This window comes from Symphalangus syndactylus, chromosome 5 (genome assembly GCF_028878055.3).
Source record: "Symphalangus syndactylus isolate Jambi chromosome 5, NHGRI_mSymSyn1-v2.1_pri, whole genome shotgun sequence".
NCBI lineage: Eukaryota > Metazoa > Chordata > Mammalia > Primates > Hylobatidae > Symphalangus > Symphalangus syndactylus.
The window spans coordinates 71,132,859-71,148,309 of NC_072427.2; the positions used below are offsets into that span (position 1 = coordinate 71,132,859).

The 15,451-nt window shown below is 38.6% G+C and overlaps 1 protein-coding gene across 6 annotated transcripts in view; it reads right to left on the reverse strand.

Moving 5' to 3' along the window:
- Window positions 1-15,451, reverse strand: part of TMTC1 (transmembrane O-mannosyltransferase targeting cadherins 1) — a 282,362-nt gene that overhangs the window by 198,627 nt on the left and 68,284 nt on the right. The window lies entirely within an intron of this gene.

Here is a 15,451-nt window from a genome sequence, read left to right on the forward strand (position 1 = left end):
TTGGGAAACAAAGTTAAAATTACTGTTGCTTTTTCCAAGTCTTCTGGCTTTACTTAGTGATATGGTTTGGCTGTGTCCCCACCCAAATCTCATCTTGAATTGCAGCTCCCATAATCCCCATGTCATGGGAGGTAACTGAATCACGGGGTCAGGTTTTTCCCATGAGACATTCCCAGCCATGTGGAACTGTGAATCCATTGAACCCCTTTTTCTTTATAAATTACCCAGGCCCGGGTATTTCTTCATACAGTATGAAAATGGACTAATACACTTAGGTTATTATAATTGGTATCTGATACGAACTAAAAATAATAATTTCAGAGATTTTACCAACCTCAGTAATAGCTACTTCGATATCTGTAAATCCATTCTTGGTTTTCAAAACACAGTAGTACCATGATATTTTCACAAGAAAATAGTGATACACTAATTACAATAAAATAGAAAGTTATGGCAAGTCCAGCTTTGTATCATCAAAAACTAAAGTGGCTCAATTTCAAGCCATGCACCTATAAGGACTAATGAATGAATGTATGAATGAACAGATGAATGATAGAAAGTCAGAATGGAAAGGAATGCATCTTGGGGGCATAGGCAGATAAAGTCATTTCACAAGGGAATAGCCTACCTGGTTACTTCAACATCCACAGCTCATAGAGATGGTATAGCTTTGATGGTGGGAGAGCTACTATGATGAGTGACAATCAAAACCCAGAAACCTCTAATACACTCTAATTCCTTGTGAGTGTATTAGAGGCCTAATCTAATACACTGAAATTTAATTGGACAATTTTTTTTGGTATTCTAATTTAAGACTTTATAACTCCATAGGTAGAGGGCAAAAGTGGAGGAAAATGAAGCCAAAAACGAATATAACACCTGAAGAGTTTGCTGACAGCACATTTATTATGATCCAAGAACGACCTGTATGTTATATAAGACTTGACACTAGGCTAGATGAACAGAACCACAGTCTATAAGGAGGAAGGCGTTGGTTCTACTCCACTTCCAAGATAATTCAACTCTGGGCCTCTCACTTTCAGAGACATCTTTTGATTGCAGCATATCTAATGAAAAGCAACCAGAATAATAAGAAAACCTAAAACTATTAATATGTTGTATGAAGAAAGGCTAGAAAATGTGAAGGTGTTTATCCTGGAAAACAAATTACTTAGGAGGACAAAATGCTGCTGCTAAATATCTGCAGGGCTACTGGTGGAAGAAGAGTCCTCACCCCAGAAGAATGAGCAGCCTCAGAAGGCATGAGCACCAGGCTGATGGGAGTTCAGAGCAGAGGCCAAACACAGATGACAGCACCTTGCAGGGGAGGACGCCACTGGAGGGGCTGACTCTATCACCACCGTGGTATAATACCACCGTTCAAATCCCGGGTGCACAGGTGGCCCATCGGTCAAACTTGGGGAACTCTTCTCTAGTCATCAGTTTCTAGTGTAAGAGACCAGAATATGCTACTCCAAAATAAGCTGCCTTGGCATAAGGATTATTTTGAGCTGATTATTTTGAGAAACTGCAGATACAGGAAAAGCTCTGAAAACAGAATACAAATCACTCTTTGGTAAGAGAAATTTACATCCACAGAGGAACTCTCCATTTGTAAGTGTGTCTCCCCATCTATACCAGGAAAAGGAGGACTCAATCGCTGGAGACTCATCAGTGGAGAGGGCAGCCACTGAAATCTGCACAGCAAATCTTACCCGTGCTTACACTGCTTGCCCAGGTCGCCTCCCCATTACCGGGCTTCCCCACACCCTTCTTTCTTGTTTCAAAGGGCTGTGGTATTTAAACCTGAATTCAAAGTCATCTCTTTGAGATTTCCTCATTTCTCTGTGTTTCTCCTGTGTACACATGAGGTATACATTTTATTAAGCTTCTGTTTTTTCTCACTTGTCAATCTATCTTTTGTTACAGGGGTCTGTCCCAACTGAGAAGTATGAAGGATAGAGAAAAAAAATTATTTTTTCCTCCCCTACACTAGGTCTAGCCTGCCCTAAAGACACCTTAGGATGGGCAGAATGAGCCCCAAATATCATGTGCTCTACTTCTTACATTATGTCTAATTCCCAAGAATGTCTGCTTCGGGCTGAAGAAAAAAAAAAAAGCATCATCTAAACTATAAAAAGCTATTTAAAGCTGTACTTCTAATTATAATTTCTGTCTTATCCCATCTTCACTAGTTCTCCAGGATATGTTTCCTACAGTTCGCCCAAAGCTTACCAGAAATAAAATCAATCTACTAGGGGTTGATGTGTATGGCATAGTGGCTGAAAGGGAGGCAGGGAATTTTACCATGCCGCACGCTGTCAGTAAATGGCACACAAACAAGGCTACCAAGTTCAGACAGAAGTGCAATGGGGTGGTCAAGAACAGCTTCCTGGAGAGGCTGAATTCTGACCCAGCTATGCGGAAGAGGAAGGTTTAGGTAGGGAGAGATGTGTGCATTTTCCTAAGAGCAAGGATTTGCACAGCCAAGAACATTAAAGGCAGAGACAAGAGCAAAAATAATATAATCCCTATTTCCTGTGTGTTGAGACATAAAGGCATTGCATTTGCCTTCTGCCTAACCATTGCATGCTCATTTTATCTTTGATCTACAGTAATTAGAAGTATATCCTGGCTCCTGAATGAGCCACAATGCTAATGAGGTAGGTGCCATTAGCATCAGGATTCAGTCGGGAAGTAATTACTTCTATGTACATTTTGGCTTCTTTGCTGAAATATGGGAATGTGGCCAGGTGATTATGGAACTATTTTAACAGGGTTTGGTGCAGATGCTTTCATCTGGAAACACGGACTCCAGGAATCTTAAACCACTTGGGAACAGACATCCATAAAAACAATTATTTTTATACTCTGGGGCTAGAATCAGCTTCCTGGAGTTTACTGTTAATTCTGTCAGTGCCATTCAATGTGGGTATTTTTTGATATGCTTTCACCTCCATGCTGTAATTTCTCTTTCTAGAACACCATTTTGTTGGGGGTGATGAAGGATTTCGCTGGGGGCGGCAGTGGGTAAAGAGAAAAGAATGAGGTAAAATCAAATATAAAAAACAGCTGGCATGGGGAGGGGAGAAGGTACAGAGACAGGATTGAAAGCAGCAAGTGGAAAAATGTATTCTCCCATAGTGGAAAACAGAAGACAGTTAACAGTGTTCCAACCCTGAAGAACAGAATTGGTCTGGGCTGGAGCCCTTGGGTCCTATGGGGACAGACAGACCTGATGGCAATCAATTACTAGGCAGAAGATGAACTCCCTGCAAAATGGTTGCTTTTTACCATGTGGATGTCAAGAGATGGCTTGGGAATATGTTGGGGACTGTCCTGGTTTTAGACCTCGCTGGAGGGCTCACTCAAGCCCCTTGCTTGGATCTGCTTCTGCCCCCACTACTACCATGTTGGTTCTCATGAGGTCCCTAAGTCATAAATGTGATCTAGCTAACATATTTTCTGCATTTCCTTACAGAAAAAAAGCTGGCTTAGCTAGTATATAAAATTTATCGCAGAATCTTCCTTCAAGCATGAAGGAAGATTACCCCTGCTCCCTGCCAGCCCCTTCAACTCTTGTGTCCATCCACTCCCCAAGCATCTCACCCTCCTCTGCTCTTCAGCTCCAGGCATCACGTCCTCTACTATGAGGCTACAAAGTCCAGAGTGTTAAAATGACCCTCAGCACCGCCCTTTCTCCTTTTTGAAGATCTCTTTTGATAGCCACTAGCCCTTCTTCCACTGAAGTCCTGATTTTAAGAGCAAGGCAGTGGAAGACAGCACTGAAACCTGGAGGGTTTTGCAGACCCATTATCCTTGGGTTGGCCCCTGCACATGTGGCCATCCTCCTTTCTTACTGATCCTGTTCTTCAACCAGGTTCTCTTTCTCTTCTCCCTCTTCCGTATCCTCCCACAGTCTCATCTGTATGAACCAGTCTTCCTTGTCAGCTGTGCACTACCTGTCTACATTTTTCACCTGCCACAGCACTTAAAAACTGAAGTTTAAATATGGTCCTCTCTCCTGCTCTTCTACACCACAAGGTCTTTGAGGCTGGAGAGCCACAGTGTTTTTTGTTTCTAGCCCCTTGACACACAGAACCAAGTCAGACACTCAAATTTCTGGTGAATACTTATTCATGGAAGACATGTAATGAACCCCTGCTGAGAAACGAGGTACTCTGAGGAGACACAAGATGTCGTCATTCAAGGAATATTGCCTAAGATCTTTTCATATGCCAGGCAGTGTGCCCAGTACTGTGGGATATGTTAGGGAAGAAAACAAGACAAGCCTTGACCTCCAGAAGGATACAACACACAAATGCATACAGAAAATGTGATAACAGCTGAAACAGAAGAGCACAGAATTGCATAATGAATACATAATGAGGTGCTCCGATTCACTTTGCTTTACTTTGGTACTGTGCCTGGCACAATAAGATTTTAATAAATGAATGAGTGAATACAGCCAGGGAATGATAAATTAAAGAAAGCTACCAAAAAACTTAATGCACTTTATTTATTAAATAAATCCACACGAACGGCACAGAGAAAATGTCTATTATAATAGACACCAAAAGTCAGAGGAACAAATAATTTGTCAAAGTCACTTCAGAGATCATCCAAAACACTAGCTCTTAACCACTGAGCCCCCTTTAAAAATCTAAAAACAAACCAATATTGCACACAATGGAATTCTCTAAAGCCCATTGACTCCTAGTTTAAAAGTATTTTACCCATAAAGCCCACTTCAGGACAGAGTCACAATGCACATTTCCAAACAGTGCTCCAGTATACCCACAGTCAACACCAACTGCTGACTGGCAGGTCCTTGGGAAAACTTGGGTTTGTTAAATACATTCTAAAGACAAGATATTTTCCATGTCAGAAGCACACACAAACAAACCCAAATATCAACCTAGAATGTACCGTCTTGAGCCCTTAGACTAACCTGTTTTCATATAATAGGAGATAGAGCCTCTGCACCAGAGAGATTCCCAAAGTTTGAACCTTTGCAGTTGAAATGAGCATCTAAAATCAAGGGCCAAGTCCCAACAAAATTTCATCTCGATTTTCTTCTGAGAGAATGAAGTAATTTCTTATTCTCCTAAATATAGGAATATAAGAAAATATTTTGTCAAGAGAATATCCTTTCAGACTAATTCTACAACAAGAGAAAAATCACCGAGAGGATATTGAACATGAGTCAAATGCCAAGATGAAGAATATATTTTTAAATACTGTTTTTGTTATTTTTGCACTATATATCAGAAAACAAAATACTCTATTCCATCTATAACACACTCAAAAAGCAAGTATAATAAGAGGCAATTAAATTTCAATATTTGGAGAAAAGTTTCAGAGATTGGCAACAGTGTTGCAGTGGGGTGATGCTGTCAGACTGCCTGGATTCAGATGCTGACATCACCAGATATGACCTCAAGCTAATGGCATTTGGCTTCTCAGAGCCTCAGCCAGTCTTCTGCAAAATGGAAATAATAAAAATTTTAACAACAACTTCATAGGGCTGTGTGTATATTAAGTGAGATAATTCACTTAAAAAAGCTTCAGAGCAATACCCAGAGAGCTAAGAAAAACAAAACAATACATTGGGTAAGAAAGTGAAAAGGAAGAAAAGAAAAAATATTTCCATATTAACACAAATAAGAAAGAATAATACATTTCCATGTTCCACTTTTAAAAGACAAGTACATTCAGAATAAAAATTTAAAAAAAAAATTCACAGATTTTCTAAATAAACAGAAAAAACTGGAAAAGAAATCAGAAAAAAATCCCACTTCTGTGAGCCTCTCCCTCTTTTCTCTGGCCTTCTTTCCTGGGTAGGAACAAGATAATGCATCAATCACAACTTGACAACACTTTTCTAGATATGCCTCTGCTTTCCAAAATGTGTTTAAAATTTGTTTAATGGCTTTATATTTACAGGTATTTTAAAAGGCTTTTAATAATTCGTCTTACTCTTTACTGTGCACTAACCTGTAGGATAGGTTTCTTGAGGTTGCTATAGGAGTTTAACTATACAGAGGAAAACAGGGAAAAGCCTAAAGTGCTTTCCAATCGCAGAACATGAGTCTCACCATCATTTGAGAGAAAATAAAACCGAGAGAAAATCCAAAGCACATGGGAGGCAAACACCTTGCCATAAAGTGAAATGACCAGCCAAAGTTAGGTTGTTCTGATACTGCTATACCCTATTAGACTCACTGGTAATGGGTCTCTGTCTCTAGTCAAACAATCAGTACGTAGAGTCTATTTCTGTTTTCTCGTCTGTTTCCCTCCTTTCTACTGAACAGCGTTCTTTAATCAAGCAGCTGCCACAATCTAACTGGCTTTCAGACTGAGCTACTCCAAACACAGCCTGAACCACTTTGCCGGGGTCTGCAGCAAATCTCCAGGCCTGTGAGGACACAGCAGATCTTTTGTAAGTCACTTTGGCTGCTCTTGCTCCCAGCTGCAAGCCAATTAGTCTGCAGGCTGCTCTTTCCTTGCAGTCATTGGAACCACGCTCCAATTTCAGAGATGTCTCAGGAAACATGTGGCTGAGAAACCCAATAAGGCGGATGCCTAGTATTTGTCATCAACTTGGATCACAAATGTCCTTGTCATGATCTACCTGAACCTTTAGAAGACCATTTTTAAAGAAGGATCTATATATATATATATATATATCCTTATATATAATATATAAAATATTGTATATAATGTATATATTTATATTCATAATATATACTTATAATTTTTATATTTATATTCATATTTTTATATTTATATTTTTATATTATATTTTTATAATTTTATATATTTATAAATATATATTTATAATTTTATATATTATTAAACAATTTATATTTATAATATATTTATATTAATATATATAAATATATAATGTATTTACATATGATATAATATATTTATAATATAAATATATTAATTGTATATTATATATTATATTAATATATAAATATATTAATAATATATAAATTTTTTATATATATATATTTTTTCCCCCTCAGAGCAGGGTGTCACTCTATCACCCAGCCTGGAGTGCAGTGGTGCAATCATAGCTCACTGCAGCCTTGAACTCCATGGTTCAAACGATCCTCTTCTCTCAACCTCCCAAGTAGCTAGGACTATGGGCATGCACCACCATGCCTGGGTATTTTTTATTTTTGTAGAGACAGGATCTCCCTGTGTGCCCAGGCTGGTCTCAAACTCCTGGCCTCAGGCAATCCTTCTGCCTCAGATTCCCAAAATACTGGGATTATCCACTTGAGCCACTGCACAGGGCTACAGTTAACGTTTTTAACAGGTAAGAAAGAAAATTTATTCAGGAACAAGTTTTATGTGATAATTTGGAAAGGGAGACTATAAGGGATTATTAAAGTAAAACAGTATGAGTTCAAATTTTGCTTTTAGCACTTTGCTTTCCTTTCCTCTTAGACATATTGATTTATACTGTGTGCATTATCCTCCATGTGCCAAAACCAAAAATTAAGGATGCTGACCTAGGACGGATGTTGGTGTCATTGGTTAAACTCAGACCGTAAAACTGCAGCTGGCACTACATTTCTAACATTGTTATAACAAAGTGAGGAAGACTGAATAGTTGAAGCAGATGTTGGAGATGTTCAGGGATTTGGGGCCCAGAGGCAGAACTTTAAAAAGCTGCTGAAATTCCTCACCCAATTAATTGGCAAAGAGCTCTGAGAGTCACTTTAAAGAGCAACCCTGGGTGGGGGCGGTGGCTCACACCTGTAATCCCAGTACTTTGGGGGGCCAAGGCAGGCAGATCATGAGGTCAGGAGATCGAGACCATCCTGGCTAACACAGTGAAACCCTGTCTCTACTAAAAATACAAAAAAATTAGCCGGGCATGGTGGCGGGCGCCTGTAGTCCCAACTACTCGGGAGGCTGAGGCAGGCGAATGGCGTGAACCTGGGAGGCAGAGCTTGCAGTGAGCCCAGATCGCACCACTGCACTCCAGCCTGGGAGACGGAGCAAGACTCCGTCTCAAAAAGAAAGAGCAACCCAGCATCAGCAGGTCATCTTTGGGAGGCTCTTCATCAGAGGACACTGCTCTCCAGCTCTCCAATATAACGTGAACTTCCCCTCCACTACATCTGACGTGGAAGAAAGTTCCCCAAATTAACCAGCCTGCTCACTTCAGGGTGTTTATCTTACATCATGTTGAACAACCACTAACACTATGGTCGTATATGTGTGCAAACCACTTTTTATGTAAAAACACTCATTAAAATATTCAAATATTCAAACAGGCTAACACCTCAAGAAAACATCTAACCACAACATGTGCTGTCTTAATAAGAATTAATTATTTTCCCAATCTATCACCTTCCGTTTACCAATGCAGCAATTACCAAACAACAGTGTTAAAGGCCCCTTTACACTAAAATATTACTGAGAAAAGAATTTGTAAGTGTATTATATCTAAAAGTTTTAAAAAATTTATTAATGCATTAAAATAATCTATTGTCTATTAAAAACATTTTATTTTAAAAATCTATATTTCTTAAAATGAAAAAAATTAGTGAAAAGAATAGAATTTTAAAAATATTTTTGAAAATCTCTTTAAATATCTGGCTTAATCCAGGATAACAGAAGCTAAATTCCCATATTTCCTTCTACATTCAATCTGCTGCTATTTGTTATTCTGGTTGAAGTATATGAGGAAAATCTATCCTTGCTCAGATGTAGTATAGTTGGAAAAGTGAGGAGTATCTTAACAGCTTTCCAGATAATTGCAGACATCCTTTGATACTACAATATTCAACAAGTGGTAGTTTCTTGAAGCTTATTGGTGATGTCGAATCTACTGGTCTACCTTCAACTTGAATGAATCTTTTATCCATTGCGATAGTTAATTTTATGTGTCAATTTGTCTAGGCTACGGTGTTCAGTTGTTTGTTCAAACACGAGGCTAGATGTTGCTATGGAGGTATTTTTTTAAGGCATGACTAACATTTAGATCAGTAGATGGAGTGAAATGGATCAGTTTTCATAATGTGGGCGAGGCTCATCCAACCAACTGAAGGCCCTAAGAGAAAAAGACTCAGGTCCCCCAAGAAAAAAGGAATTCTGTCTCCAGACTGCAACCTGGAAATGTGGAAATGCTGCCTGACTATACCGCCCTTGAGACTTAGGATTACAACACCAACTGTTGCCTGAATTTCCAGCCTGTAAGTCTGCCCTGCAGGCTTCAGACTTGCCAGCCTCCACCTAAATAAGCCAGTTCCTTAAAATAAATCTCTCTACAGAAACACACACACACACACACACACACACACACACACACACACGGAGAGAGAGAGAGAGATCCTATTTCTCCAGTTTCTCTGGGGAACACAAACTAATGTTCTCCATTAGTTTGGAGAACATTTGTGTTAGTGGAGAACACTAATACACCCATGCATGATTTTGTAACATCATGCACTGACCACTTGAAAAATATGAGGTCACTGAGTTACATAAATTTTCAAAATGGTTACACATTTCATTACACAATATTTTGAAAATCCTATTTGCTACTATCACATATCACCACCGATCTCATCAAAAGACTTTTGGTACTGGTAGGCTGTAAAACTCACCATGAAGTCACAAGTTTGAACCAAAATCCAAATGTTTCCTTGAAAACTTGAATTTTAACACTAGAAATAAATGCTATTAGATATTTTCATTGAAGTACCAGGCTCATTCCTCATTTTGAAGAAAAATGCCTATTATGAATACCAAAGTATGAATAACCATAATTGCTGTGGTGTGAATGTGTCTCCCCAAATTCATGTGCTGAAAATATAATTTCCAATGCCACCATGTTGAGAGGTGAGGTGTAACGGGAGATGTGTTGGTCATGAGGGTGGGGCCCTCATGAATGGATTAATGCTGCTATAAGCAGGGCTTGCAGCTGTGGGTTCTCTCTCTCTCCTGCTCTTGCTCATGTAAGGACACAACGTTCTTTCTCACCGGAGGGCACAGTGTTCAACGCACCAAGGTAGAAGCAGAAAGACCAGGCCCTAATCTACCAGCACCTTGATTTTGGACTTCCCAGCCTCAAGAACTGTGATAGAATAAATATCTGTTCTTTATAAATTACCCAGTCTGTGGTATTCTGTTATAGTAGAACAAAATGGACTAAGACAATAGTTTGTCAGCAAAATCTTTCTACCAAAAACGATGTTTTGTTAAAAGAAAAATAGTGGCCAGTGTAGCTTGCAATTCAATCAGTCATTTAAGTGCTTTTCCTCATGACATTGTTCTTTGGTGTGCAGCAGAAGTGCTTTATGCATATTGCCTGCTCCATCACATGGAATATTAAAAAGACATATACTCAGGTGTCGGGATTTCATTTAAAATTTTTTTTACTGCTTCATCGAGGATATTCTTAAGTGAAAATGGAATTTTTTTAAACCACAAATGTGAGCCAAAATATACAGTGACCCCTGGTCATTTGTGTCACTGCTTTAATTCATGATAAAGGGCCAGTTGTTTTGCCTACCATTGCTTGTGCACTGTCAGGGCAAATTATCCACACAGTAAAAATCACAAACATCTTTGTGTTATCATAAAAATAGTTTTGACCTCACAGAACCTCCCTAAAAGGATCTGGGGTACCCCCCATGGATTTGTGGACCACAGTTTAAGAACCACAGCACTGACTGGCTCTCTCCCATACCCACATCCCAACAAGGATCAGAAGTCAAAATTCAAATTAGCAAATGCGGGGCATGATATATCCCTGGCTCAGACTCCCCAGGGAAAAAGGACGGCCCCAGTGGTCATGATCTTTACACTGGAGTACAAGCAACAGGGCTGCACAAAGTCTTTCCAAAATAGATCTGCCCAGAATCATGCTGCACTCACAGAAGGAGTGCAGTCCAGGAGCCATTTCTAGTTCTCTGTTTCCACCTTCTCTTTCACATTAGCCCTTACTTTTTCTCTTTTAAAAAACAGTACTTTTTACCCATACTGCTTTACAATAGTTCACTGTCCTGAATGATAAATTCTCTCGGGGCACCCAGAAAAGGTATAATTAGAAACACTGGTATTGGTGTTGCAAAAGAAAATGACTACATATATTGGAGAAAAATCATTTTGCAAGTGAGATGGTTTCTAACTGAATGCTTTCAACAAAATTGAAGCAGAATCTAATGCAGCCATTCACTGAAAGATCATTAAAAATGTATTTATGAAAGACCAGTAAGTCATTTTTTGGCACATAATCCAAAAAAGTTCAAAGAATTAGGAGATTTTTGGTAAAACAAGACTCCCTTCATTCTCATCTACTCATCTATATGAAAAGGTTTCTCATTATAAGCATATAAATGAAAAGGTGTGACAGCCATGATGGAACCCAGATTCACTCCAGCAATAAATAATAGTTATCATTTAATACATAAGCTAATTTAAAAACTTATCCATCTCAGTGACATGCATTTCAATAATATTTTATTTTTCACTTTTAATAATTATGGGCAGAAAAATAAAGCAAACAGTTACATTGTATTTATTATGGCCTAGGAACTATTCTAAGCACTTTATATATATGAACTGATTTAGACCTCATAACATTTATATTAGCTTGGCATTTGTATTAGTCCATTTTCATGCTGCTATGAAGAAATACGCAAGACTGGGTAATTTATAAAGAAAAGAGGTTTGATTGACTCACAGTTCCACATGGCTGGGGAGGCCTCAGGAAACTCACAATCATGGCGGAAGACACCTCTTCATAGGGTGGCAGGAGAGAGAATGAGTGCAGAACAAAGGGGAAAAAGCCTCTTATAAAACCATCGGATCTTGTGAAAACTCACTCACTATTATGAGAATAGCATGGGGGAACCACACTCATGATTCATTACCTTCCATTGGGTCCTTCCCACAACATATGGGGATTATGGGAACTATAATTCAAGATGAGATTTGGATGGGGACACGGCCAAACTCAGTATTATCATCATTATTATTATTTTAGAAACAGGGTCTCACTCTGTCACCCAGAACAGCGTGCAGTGGCAAGATTATAACTTCCTGCAGCCTTGAAATCCTAGGCTCAGACAAACCTCCTGCCTTAGCCTCCCCAGTAGCTAAGACCACAGGTGCATACCACTACAACTGGCTAATTTTTAAAGATTATTTTGTTGAGATAGAATGTCGCTGTTTCCCAGGCTGGTCTTGAACTGCTGGCTTCAAGGGATCTGCCTGCCTCAGGTTCCCAAAGCTTTGAGATTACGAGTATGAGCCACTACGCCCAGAAACTAGCATTATTTTGAACTTCCATTTTACAGATAAGGCAACGAAAAGTCTAGAGCAACTAGAGTTAGAGGTGAGATTTGAAACCATCTACTACACTATGCTGTCTCAAAGATTAAAAAATAACATTAACACTGTTTTGATAAATTGTTTATTAACAATATTCATAATACAGAAGAAATTTTACTATTTAGAGCCTAAGGATATGGGAAATTTAAAAATCATACTAATTTATTTGTAGATTTTTATTGCAAAGAAATATAATACAGTGACTAATGAAAACATAAACTTGTATAAAATTAAAATAAAATTCTACAAGCCAAATGGAATAAACATGTTAGTTCAAAATGGAAAAAGAATAATATAAAATTCCAAGAGATGGCCGGGCACAGTGGCTCAAGCCTGTAATCCCAGCACTTTGGAAGGCCGAGGTGGGCGGATCACGAGGTCAGGAGATCGAGACCGTCCTGGCTAACACAGTGAAACCCCGTCTCTACTAAAAATACAAAAACTTAGCTGGGCGTGGTGGTGGGCACCTGTAGTCCCAGCTACTTGGGAGGCTGAGGCAGGAGAATGGCGTGAACCCGGGAGGTGGAGCTTGCAGTGAGCCAAGATCGAGCCACTGCACTCCAGACTCCAGCCTGGGCAACACAGCGAGACTCCATCTCAAAAAAAAAAAAAAAATTCCAAGAGATAAAAGACGAGCTTATTGATATATTTTTAAAATATAATGGCAGATAAATCACTTTTAGTATTTATACGCCATTTGACATATTTAAAACAAGGATCTAACATTTTTTTTAAAATTGTCAACATCAACAATATATGGGAAATTATACTCTTTGTAAATACTGAGCATTTACAATGAAAAATTTTAGGTGCCAATATAAATGTGAGAAGGGATTCATGGGATTTCAAAATAAACTTAGGGAGTAAGTGGACCAAAATGTTTAAAGAGCACTACCCTAGACTAGAACAAAGAGCCCTCTTCTTAGCCTAAAGAATTTTCCTAGAACAGCTTGAAATCCACCCGGTCTGAATTGAATGGTGCATGTGAAACTTGCCTGTAATGGCTCAGCCTCAGTTGCAACCTTATCATGGTTTGCTTATTAAGGCAGTGTTCCACTGAAAATGTAGCTTTCCTCCTAACTTAACAAAAAGAGCAGGTTCCCTGCACAAAGTTTCACAAACCTGTGTTCCAAAGTAAAAACTAATTACTAGTTTAACAATTTAGTTTAACAAATTAGTTTAGCAAATTCTAAGGGTTTGAAGAGAGTTAGCAGTTGTATTATTTAGTTTAAATGCCTCATATTAGATATGAGGTAATACTATTCCAAAACTGTCACTTGCAACTTGATAGAGTCATAATCATTTAGTAATTATTAAGGGAATGTCAAAGTTTTGTCATATTGGGAATTATACTTCCTTCCACAAATGAAAAGACATGCACATCATGATAAGTAATTATTACAAGTGATTATAATAATTACTCTTCAATTAAGAAACTTGTACTTTGAACTTGCATGTGATTTATGATTAAGTGATGACAGATACTTACCAGAAAGAAAAATTCTACAATACAATGCAGATCACATGCAATAAATGAAACCACTCAAAATAAACACTGTTTTCCTAGGTACAATGCATCAGTTAAAATGTCAAAATAAGTATAGGGAGGTAATATTTATGCTAATGGTGAAGTATCTTTTATTGAACCAACACACTCACCAAAACAAACAAACAAACAAAAAATCCCACCATTTAAAACTCTGTACACAATATTGAAAATAAGTGCTTGAAGGTACTGGAGAGTGATCAAAAGCAGGCAGAAACCAGAAGGGAACCAATACTTTGAAGACGGGAACGGCATGAAAAGTTTCCTGGTTTTTGTGGCTTTTCGTCTGAGGGGAAGGGACAGCTGGCACCACTGTGCAGGGCAGCTAAGATTCTAATAGAAACTCCTATTTTTATTAGTTTGAAAAATTTAAAGACAGAATCCAGAGCAGCCTTGATAACTGTAAAGCGAAGAGGAAATCCTGTAAAGAAGAGAGTCACAGAAGACTGTCCCCAGTTCTGCATAATCTCTGCTCAAATATCTGACTGACATCTGGCCTACATGTGCGAAGCAGAACTCCAAATAGCCCTGGTAAGGCTGTAAGATCTCAACAGGGATTTCAGATGCCATCCCATTGCAGGAGATACAGTTGGGAAGTTCAAGCTCAGCCACATTAATTGACTACTAAAACAAACACAATCAATTATACTGAGAGGAATATAAAATAATCAAGAATCTATATCATGCCTGTAATCCTAGCACTTTGGGAGGCCGACGCGGGCGGATCATGAGGTCAGGAGATTGACACCATCCTGGCTAACACGGTGAAACCCCATCTCTACTAAAAATATGAAAAATTAGCCGGGCATGGTGGTGGGCGCCTGTAGTCCCAGCTACTTGGGAGGCTGAGGCAGGAGAATGGCATGAACCCAGGAGGCGGAGCTTGCAGTGAGCCGAGATCACACCACTGCACCCCAGCCTGGGCGACAGAGCGAGACTCCATCTCAAAAAAAAAAAAAAAAAAAAAAAAAAAAAAAGTTCACTGAGTGGACTTAGCATATTAGTCAGTAAACCTGTAGATAAATAAAAAGAAATGATACGATCTGAAGAAATAATAAACAAGCCATATTTTTGCTTCTTTGGGACTGGAATGCAGCTTACAGTTGTAATTGTCAGTGTTTTCTCTCTTTTTTTGGGGTAAATAAAATAATAGCGCATTTGAAAATCGGTGGCATTGAAGAATTAACAAAATACAGAAGTTTATATTCTATTTCAGATAATCTCTATTTATAAAGTCTGTGGGTCTAATTTTGGCATCTGGTTTTTATCTTTAAGCTTTCTCATGGTGTTTTGTTCACTCGTGCATTTTTAAATTATAGCACTGAGCTCATATTTCTTGGAATTTCTTCTTTGTGAATACTTGGATGACTGGGTTGTGTGATAAGATTTGCTTCATTTGCCTGGGAATAGTACAAAACCCAGGAGTACATTAAATTTCCACTTGAAGTTTTGTTGGAAAATATGGTGGTATGAATTCAAGGTATAAAACCTTATGCTGGCTGGTTTATGATTATACATCCTCGAGGGAGCTCCTTCCCCTGCATA